This window comes from Tamandua tetradactyla, chromosome 4, assembly GCF_023851605.1.
Source record: "Tamandua tetradactyla isolate mTamTet1 chromosome 4, mTamTet1.pri, whole genome shotgun sequence".
Taxonomy (NCBI): Eukaryota; Metazoa; Chordata; class Mammalia; order Pilosa; family Myrmecophagidae; genus Tamandua; species Tamandua tetradactyla.
The window spans coordinates 50,073,826-50,083,231 of NC_135330.1; the positions used below are offsets into that span (position 1 = coordinate 50,073,826).

Below are 9,406 nucleotides of genomic sequence, written 5' to 3' on the forward strand. Positions count from 1 at the left end.
ACATTCTCAGACAAAAAGTCACTGAAAGAATTTGTGACCAAGAGACCAGCTCTGCAAGAAATACTAAAGGGAGCACTAGAGTCAGATACAAAAAGACAGAAGAGAGAGATATGGAAAAGAGTGTAGAAAGAAGGAAAATCAGATATGATATATATAATACAAAAGGCAAAATGTTAGAGGAAAATATTATCCAAACAGTAATAACACTAAATGTCAATGGACTGAATTCCCCAATCAAAAGACATAGATTGGCAGAATGGATTAAAAAACAGGATCCTTCTATATGCTGTCTACAGGAAACACATCTTAGACCCAAAGATAAACATAAGTTGAAAGTGAAAGGTTGGGAAAAGATATTTCATGCAAATAACAACCAGAAAAGAGCAGGAGTGGCTACACTAATATCCAACAAATTAGACTTCAAATGTAAAACAGTTAAAAGAGACAAAGAAGGACACTATATACTAATAAAACGAACAATTAAATAAGAAGACATAACAATCATAAATATTTACGCACCGAATCAGAATGCCCCAAAATACGTGAGGAATATACTGCAAACACTGAAAAGGGAAATAGACTCATATACCATAATAGTTGGAGACTTCAACTCACCACTCTCATCAAGGGACAGAACATCTAGACAGAGGATCAACAAAGAAATAGAGAATCTGAATATTACTATAAATGAACTAGACTTAATAGACATTTATAGGACATTACATCCCACAACAGCAGGATACACCTTTTTCTCAAGTGCTCATGGATCATTCTCAAAGATAGACCATATGCTGGGTCACAAAGCAAGTCTTAACAAATTTAAAAAGATTGAAATCTTACACAACACTTTCTCGGACCATGAAGGAATGATGTTGGAAATCAATAATAGGCAGAGTGCCAGAAAATTCACAAATACGTGGAGGCTCAACAACACACTCCTAAACAACGACTGGGTCAAAGAAGAAATTGCAAGAGAAATTAGCAAATACCTCGAGGTGAATGAAAATGAAAACACAACATATCAAAACTTATGGGACGCAGCAAAGGCAGTGCTAAGAGGGAAATTTATTGCTCTAAATGCCTATATCAGAAAAGAAGAAAAGGCAAAAATTCAGGAATTAACTAACCATTTGGAAGAACTGGAGAAAGAATAGCAAGCTAACCCCAAAGCAAGCAAAAGGAAAGAAATAACAAAGATTAGAGCACAAATAAATGAAATTGAAAACATGAAAACAATAGAGAATATCAATAAGGCCAGAAGTTGGCTCTATGAGAAAATCAATAAGATTGATGGGCCCTTAGCAAGATTGACAAAAAGAAGAAGAGAGAGGATGCAAATAAATAAGATCAGAAATGGAAGAGGAGACATAACTACTGACCTCACAGAAATAAAGGAGGTAATAACAGGATACTATGAACAACTTTACGCTAATAAATACAACAATTTAGAGGAAATGGACGAGTTCCTGGAAAGACATGAACAACCAACTTTGACTCAAGAAGACATAGATGACCTCAACAAACCAATCACAAGTAAAGAAATTGAATTAGTCATTCAAAAGCTTCCTAAAAAGAAAAGTCCAGGACCAGATGGCTTCACATGTGAATTCTACCAAACGTTCCAGAAAGAATTAGTACCAATTCTCTTCAAACTCTTCCAAAAAATCGAAGTGGAGGGAAAACTACCTAATTCATTCTATGAAGCCAACATCACCCTCATACCAAAACCAGGCAAAGATATTACAAAAAAAGAAAACTACAGACCAATCTCTCTAATGAATACAGATGCAAAAATCCTCAATAAAATTCTAGCAAATCGTATCCAACAGCACATTAAAACAATTATACATCATGACCAAGTAGGATTCATCCCAGGTATGCAAGGCTGGTTCAACATAAGAAAATCAATTAATGTAATACACCATATCAACAAATCAAAGCAGAAAAATCACATGATCATCTCAATTGATGCAGAGAAGGCATTCGACAAGATTCAACATCCTTTCCTGTTGAAAACACTTCAAAAGATAGGAATACAAGGGAACTTCCTTAAAATGATAGACGGAATATATGAAAAACCCACAGCTAATATCATCCTCAATGGGGAAAAATTGAAAACTTTCCCCCTAAGATCAGGAACAAGACAAGGATGTCCACTATCACCACTATTATTCAACATTGTGTTGGAGGTTCTAGCCAGAGCAATTAGACAAGAAAAAGAAATACAAGGCATCAAAATTGGAAAGGAAGAAGTAAAACTATCACTGTTTGCAGACGATATGATACTATACGTCGAAAACCCGGAAAAATCCACAACAAAACTACTAGAGCTAATAAATGAGTACAGCAAAGTAGCAGGTTACAAGATCAACATTCAAAAATCTGTAGCTTTTCTATACACTAGTAATGAACAAGCTGAGGGGGAAATCAAGAAACGAATCCCATTTACAATTGCAACTAAAAGAATAAAATACCTAGGAATAAATTTAACTAAAGAGACAAAAAACCTATATAAAGAAAACTACAAAAAACTGCTAAAAGAAATCACAGAAGACCTAAATAGATGGAAGGGCATACCGTGTTCATGGATTGGAAGACTAAATATAGTTAAGATGTCAATCCTACCTAAATTGATTTACAGATTCAAGGCAATACCAATCAAAATCCCAACAACTTATTTTTCAGAAATAGAAAAACCAATAAGCAAATTTATCTGGAAGGGCAGGGTGCCACGAATTGCTAAAAACATCTTGAGGAAAAAAAACGAAGCTGGAGGTCTCGCGCTGCCTGACTTTAAGGCATATTATGAAGCCACAGTGGTCAAAACAGCATGGTATTGGCATAAAGATAGATATATCGACCAATGGAATCGAATAGAGTGCTCAGATATAGACCCTCTCATCTATGGACATTTGATCTTTGATAAGGCAGTCAAGCCAACTCACCTGGGACAGAGCAGTCTCTTCAATAAATGGTGCCTAGAGAACTGGATATCCATATGCAAAAGAATGAAAGAAGACCCATCTCTCACACCCTATACAAAAGTTAACTCAAAATGGATCAAAGATCTAAACATTAGGTCTAAGACCATAAAACAGTTAGAGGAAAATATTGGGAGATATCTTATGGATCTTACAACTGGAGGCAGTTTTATGGACCTTAAACCTAAAGCAAGAGCACTGAAGAAGGAAATAAATAAATGGGAACTCCTCAAAATTAAACACTTTTGTGTATCAAAGAACTTCATCAAGAAAGTAGAAAGACAGCCTTCACAATGGGAGACAATATTTGGAAATGATATATCAGATAAAGGTCTAGTATCCAGAATTTATAAAGAGATTGTTCATCTCAACAACAAAAAGACAGCCAACCCAATTACAAAATGGGAAAAAGACTTGAACAGACACCTCTCAGAAGAGGAAATACGGATGGCCAAGAGGCACATGAAGAGATGCTCAATGTCCCTGGCCATTAGAGAAATGCAAATCAAAACCACAATGAGATATCATCTCACACCCACCAGAATGGCCATTATCAACAAAACAGAAAATGACAAGTGCTGGAGAGGATGCGGAGAAAGAGGCACACTTATCCACTGTTGGTGGGAATGTCAAAGGGTGCAACCACTGTGGAAGGCAGTTTGGCGGTTCCTCAAAAAGCTGAATATAGAATTGCCATACGACCCAGCAATACCATTGCTAGGTATCTACTCAAAGGACTTAAGGGCAAAGACACAAACGGACATTTGCACACCAATGTTTATAGCAGCATTATTTACAATTGCAAAGAGATGGAAACAGCCAAAATCTCCATCAACAGAAGAGTGGCTAAACAAACTGTGGTATATACATACGATGGAATATTATGCAGCTTTAAGACAAGATAAACTTATGAACCATGTAATAACATGGATGGACCTAGAGAATATTATGCTGAGTGAATCCAGCCAAAAACTAAAGGACAAATACTGTATGGTCCCACTGATGTGAACGGACATTCGAGAATAAACTTGAAATATGTCATTGGTAACAGAGTTCAGCAGGAGTTAGAAACAGGGTAAGACAATGGGTAATTGAAGCTGAAGGGATACAGACTGTGCAACAGGACTAGATACAAAAACTCAAAAATGGACAGCACAATAATACCTAATTGTAAAGTAATCATGTTAAAACACTGAATGAAGCTGCATCTGAGCTATAGGTTTTTGTTTTGTTTTGTTTTGTTTTTTTTGTTTTGATTTTACTATTATTACTTTTATTTTTTTCTCTATATTAACATTCTATATCTTTTTCGGTTATGTTGCTAGTTCTTCTAAACCAATGCAAATGTACTAAGAAATGATGATCATGCATCTATGTGATGATGTTAAGAATTAATGATTGCATATGTAGAATGGTATGATCTCTAAATGTTGGGTTAATTTCCTTTTTTCCGTTAATTAAAAAAAAAAAAAAAAAGAGAAGGGATAATTGGAGATGAAGGGATACAGACTGTACAACGGGACTGGATATAAAAACTCAGAAATGGACAGCACAATACTACCCAATTGTAATGCAATTATGTTAAAACACTGAATGAAGCTGTATGTGAGGTATAGGTTTTTTGTTTTTGTTTTTTTTTCTTTCTATTATTGTTTTAATTCTTATTCTGTTGTCTTTTTATTTCTTTTTCTAAATCGATGCAAATGTACTAAGAAATGATGAATATGCAACTATGTGATGTTATTAAGAATTACTGATTGTACATGTAGATTGGAATGATTTCTAATTGTTTTGTTAATTCTTTTTTAATTAATTAAAAAAAAAAAACAGCAACAAAAATTTTCCATTTATGCATCCTGAGAAATATCACTCATATTTTTGCCTATTCTATTTATAATAATAATATGTATTATGGATTTGCTGTATAAATGGACTTACCATTTCCATCAAATGGGCTTAGGAACTGACTAGATCCTCCTATATCTCTGTCTTCAAATAAGCAGTGGAACCCTATCCATAGTGTTTCACACATGCATGCATGGGGACTCTCTCTTTCTTTCTCTTGCTTTCAAACACAGATCATTTTTTATTATTCAAGAATCTTCTATCCTAAACCACTGTACAGATACTATTCTGGAAAAGTTTACCAGTAACTTTTGTTCCAAAATGCAAATATCTCTCTTATCAAATCTATTCCTACTTCATCTTTGACTTTGCATTTATTTTGAACTACAATTCATATGCAATAATAAAATGAAAAACTTGTAATCATCTCATAATAACCTGTGCAAACCATCTGTACAACAACCTCCAGTCAAGATATAGATATTTCAATCACCCCAGGAGTTTTCACCTTGCCCATTTTAATTCAGTTTCTCTCTCCCTAGAGGTTTCTATTGCTGGGATTTCTAGTAGTATAGATTAGTTCTGTTTGTTTTGAATTTATTTAAATGCAATTTTGCAGTATGTACTCTTTCTTATCTGGATTATTTCGATAAAATTAATGTTTCTGAGATACGACTATGATATGTCACACTTCTGAGTATTTTTTTCTTCCTTTTTATTGTGGTGCAATATTTCACAGCATGAATATACCATAATTTGTTTATTCATTCCCTCCTGGGCACCTGCAATCTTTCAAGTGTGGGGATATGATGAATAAAGCAATGATGCACACAAGGCTTTTTGTGTATATGTTTTCATTTTTTTATTGGGTAAATATATAAAAGGGGAATTCCTGAATCATAAGGTAGTTTTATATTTAAATTTAAAAGAAATTGCTAAAGTTTTCCAAATTGGCTGCACCATTTTACATTTCTAAGCACAATAATATGAGAACTCAAGCTACTTCATATTTTCTTCAATAAGCTTTTTTATTTTAGCCCTTTAATTGGATGTTTAAGGTCACTTTATTGTTGTTTTAATTTTCATTATCCTAAGGACAAATGGTGATGAGCAACTTTATGCTTATTTGTTATTTATATATCTTCTTTTTTTAAGGGCGTGCTGTTGAATTAGTATAACCATGTTTTAATTGGTATGTAAATTTGTCTTTTTATTATTGATTTTTAGGAGTTCTTTACCCTTGATATAACATATACATATTTACATATACATATACATATACACACAAATATATATATATATACACACACAAATATATATACATGCAAATATATATATATATATAATTTGTGGCTTAATTATGCTTTGTTGCATTTAATTTAATGAGTCCTATTTTGTTATTTTTATTTCTCTTAAATTTTATGCTTAAAAGTTTTTGTGTTTTATCAAGTAAATCTTATCTACCTGAAGGGCATAATGATATTATATTATGCTACATTTTCTTTTAGAAGCTATTGTTTTTACCTCTTTCATTTAGGTCTACGATGCATCTTGAATAGATTTCTGTCACTAGCATGAGATTGGGGCTAAAGTTAATTTTTCTCATACACACACATTTATTATTTTTCTAGTGTTATCTGTTGGAAAACTATCATATCCCTAATGAGTTCCATTGTTTGGTAACTTTGTCAAACACCCATATATGCATTGGTTTATTTATACGGTCTCCATTCTGTACACAGTCTTGATAGCTATAGGTTTATGATGTGATTTTTTTTTTAATTTTTACGATTTTTTTTAATTTAGAGCAGTTGCAGATTTATAAAAAAATCATATGGCAGGTTTTCTTTTTTTTTTTTTTTTTGGCATGGGCAGGCTCCGGGAATTGAACCTGGGTCTCTGGCATGGCAGGTGAGAATTCTGCCACTGAGTCACCATTGCACTGCCCCATATGGCAGTTTTTTTAATATAAAAAAGCAATTTATTCCATTTTTAAGCACTTACACAAGTTAGTCATGGAGAAGAACAGGCTTGCTAGTGAAACAGGACACACAAAAGGGAGATGATACCAAACTAGTTTTCAAGGGCTAACTCCTAAAAAAAAAAAAACAAAGCTCTTACCCAGGATTAATTTAATTTTAAAAACAATTGTCAGCTAGTAAGTCATTTTTCTCAACTTAACTGGACAGTCTACCTGTGGAACAACTATCAGGTGACAACATACATTTTTACTACTTTGTGTTCCCAATTTAAACAAACAACCATTTCACGGAAAGGAAAGAAATAATATGAAACTGCTCAACATACACTAATAAAGAAAAGTTTACAGGAAATGAGGGAAATGTAAAATAAAGTTTTTACTTAATTGAAGAAAATGAGAGGAGACTGGTCTACATAGGAAAACGTGGAAAACCCTGGAAAGTCAGGTATGATGATTTTAGAGTAGGAATCTATATGTCTTGAGTCTCTCCCCTATTTTCTCAATAAGTTCATCTTTCAGTATTATACTTCATAGTTCAGATGCCTACTCAAGATGTCTCTATTTCTTATCTACTCTAAACTTAGATGAGTCTGAAAACCTTGGGAATATAGCTTAAAAATTAGAATGACCACACATATATCCTCCTTTCTGTGTCTATTTTAGACCTGGGTTTGATTCTAGAAAATTCCTGAAGAAAATTTAAATATAAGTTTGTGGCTTTGCTGAATCAAATCCCCCAGCTAATATTTAGAAAATACCCAATGTCTGGTTTAATACCATTGTTGATGGTAAACTATAGATAGATAGCCAAACAAAGTCTGTGTCTCAAAACCAGTGTTAAATCAATCTTGGAGTTGACAGGAAAAAAAGAGGAGTTTAAAATGACAAGGACAGACATATCTAAGATCCTTGTCCTTCTGGATCTATACTTCCTTCGAAGTCTCATTGCCATAAATGTTCTCTGCTGTCTGCCACACGTGCATGAGATTGTCTTCTGACCTAGACAAATCACGCAAGGTTCCTTAGGATTCCAAGAGAAATTGGCAGTGTGGCCACCAGAAATAAACAATAGCTCTGGTGGCCCATTTTCTGGAGACTATTCCTCTCCAATTTTACTTAAATCCCCAACTCTCAGTTGACAGTCAGTTCCACTGGAAGACAAAATAGTTTCATTGTGAGGTGACCACTGAACCCAGAATATTTCATCCCTATGTGATTCAAAGTAATACAACTTGAGTTTCAGATTTCTCAAATCCTACAAAGCAACAGTTTTGTTAGCTGATTCTGTGGCAAGAACGAACTCACTGTAAGGATTGAAAGAGGCAGTTCACTTCAGCAGGGTGAGCATCAATTGAGCGGCTTCATTTGGAAGTATTGTTTGAACGAGTATCCCAGATCATAAATTTCTGGTCATTAGCAACTGACCCAAACACAAACCCATGGAGTAGATGCCAGGAAATGTCTACTACAGCTCTGTGCCCTGTAAAGATGGTCTTTGTATCAACCACTTTTACTTCCTTTGGAACAGCACTTGATGTCCCATAAGCAGATTATATGGTCATTTGAAGCACTAAGTAAGTGCCCACCTGAAATCTGGATTCCAAGAAAGCCCATAGTTTTCTTTCTGATGTCCACAAAGATGCAAGTCTGGGTTGCACTCTCCAGCAGGTTCTGGTGTAGTCAAAAACAAGCCCATCACTGGATGGAGCCGTGTTGCAGTGATGCAAGGGTTCTGTGGCATATGCCTGGCCCAGATCACTTCTTCTTTAGGCTGATCTTGATTTCCATTTCATTTTTTCCCACTAACTTGATCCCAAAACTCCAAATTACCCATTGTCAAGGTCGTAGTGTGATTCATCAAACAGAGCATCATCATTAGCAAACTTCACACTGACTATTGCAAGATGATTCTATTCTGGGTGCACAGGTTGTTCAGTGGTTGAATGCTTGCCTTCCATGCAGGAGACCTAGGTTCGATTTCCGCCCCCCACCCTCAGAAAAAAAAATCTTTCTATTCATCCCACATGTGTGTCCCCAGGACAAGTCCATGAATGCTGAAATCTCTTCCTTCTGGTCTGGTTATTTCTGGTTTGTGCAATGAAGCTGGGCCACTCCAGAGCATGGGTCATGGCCAAAACAAAGAAAAGGTGTGCTCTTTTACCACATTCTGTACTCCCTCATTGATCATACACTCTTCCACTGTGTCATCAAAGGTTGCTTCCTTGTTGGCTGTGGCAGACAGGTAAGTGGTGTTGGTGGGGGATGTGAGGTGAGGGAGGGACGAGCTGACATTGCAGAAGGGGCAGGGAGGCTGGAGGCCATATGGCAGATTTATAAATCAGCTATTGGAAATCCTCTAACCTTGTTTTTCCTTTTCAAAACTGTTTTTCTCTTTAGCTCCTTTGCATTTTCATAAGAAGTTTAAAATCAGCGTGTCAATATCTTTAGAAAGATGTCTGCTGATTGTGATTGCATTGAACTTGTGTAACAATTTGGGGAGCATTTATATATTAATGGCGTTTAATCTTCTAATACAAAAATATGGTATTTTCTGCATTTATTTAGATATATTAAATGTATTCCAGCAGTGGTTTTAAGC

At 34.9% G+C, this 9,406-nt stretch overlaps 1 pseudogene; it reads right to left on the reverse strand.

Moving 5' to 3' along the window:
- Positions 1-7,707: 7,707 nt before the first annotated feature.
- Positions 7,708-9,031, reverse strand: LOC143678948 (histone-binding protein RBBP4-like; annotated as a pseudogene).
- Between the last annotated feature and the right edge of the window lie 375 nt (positions 9,032-9,406).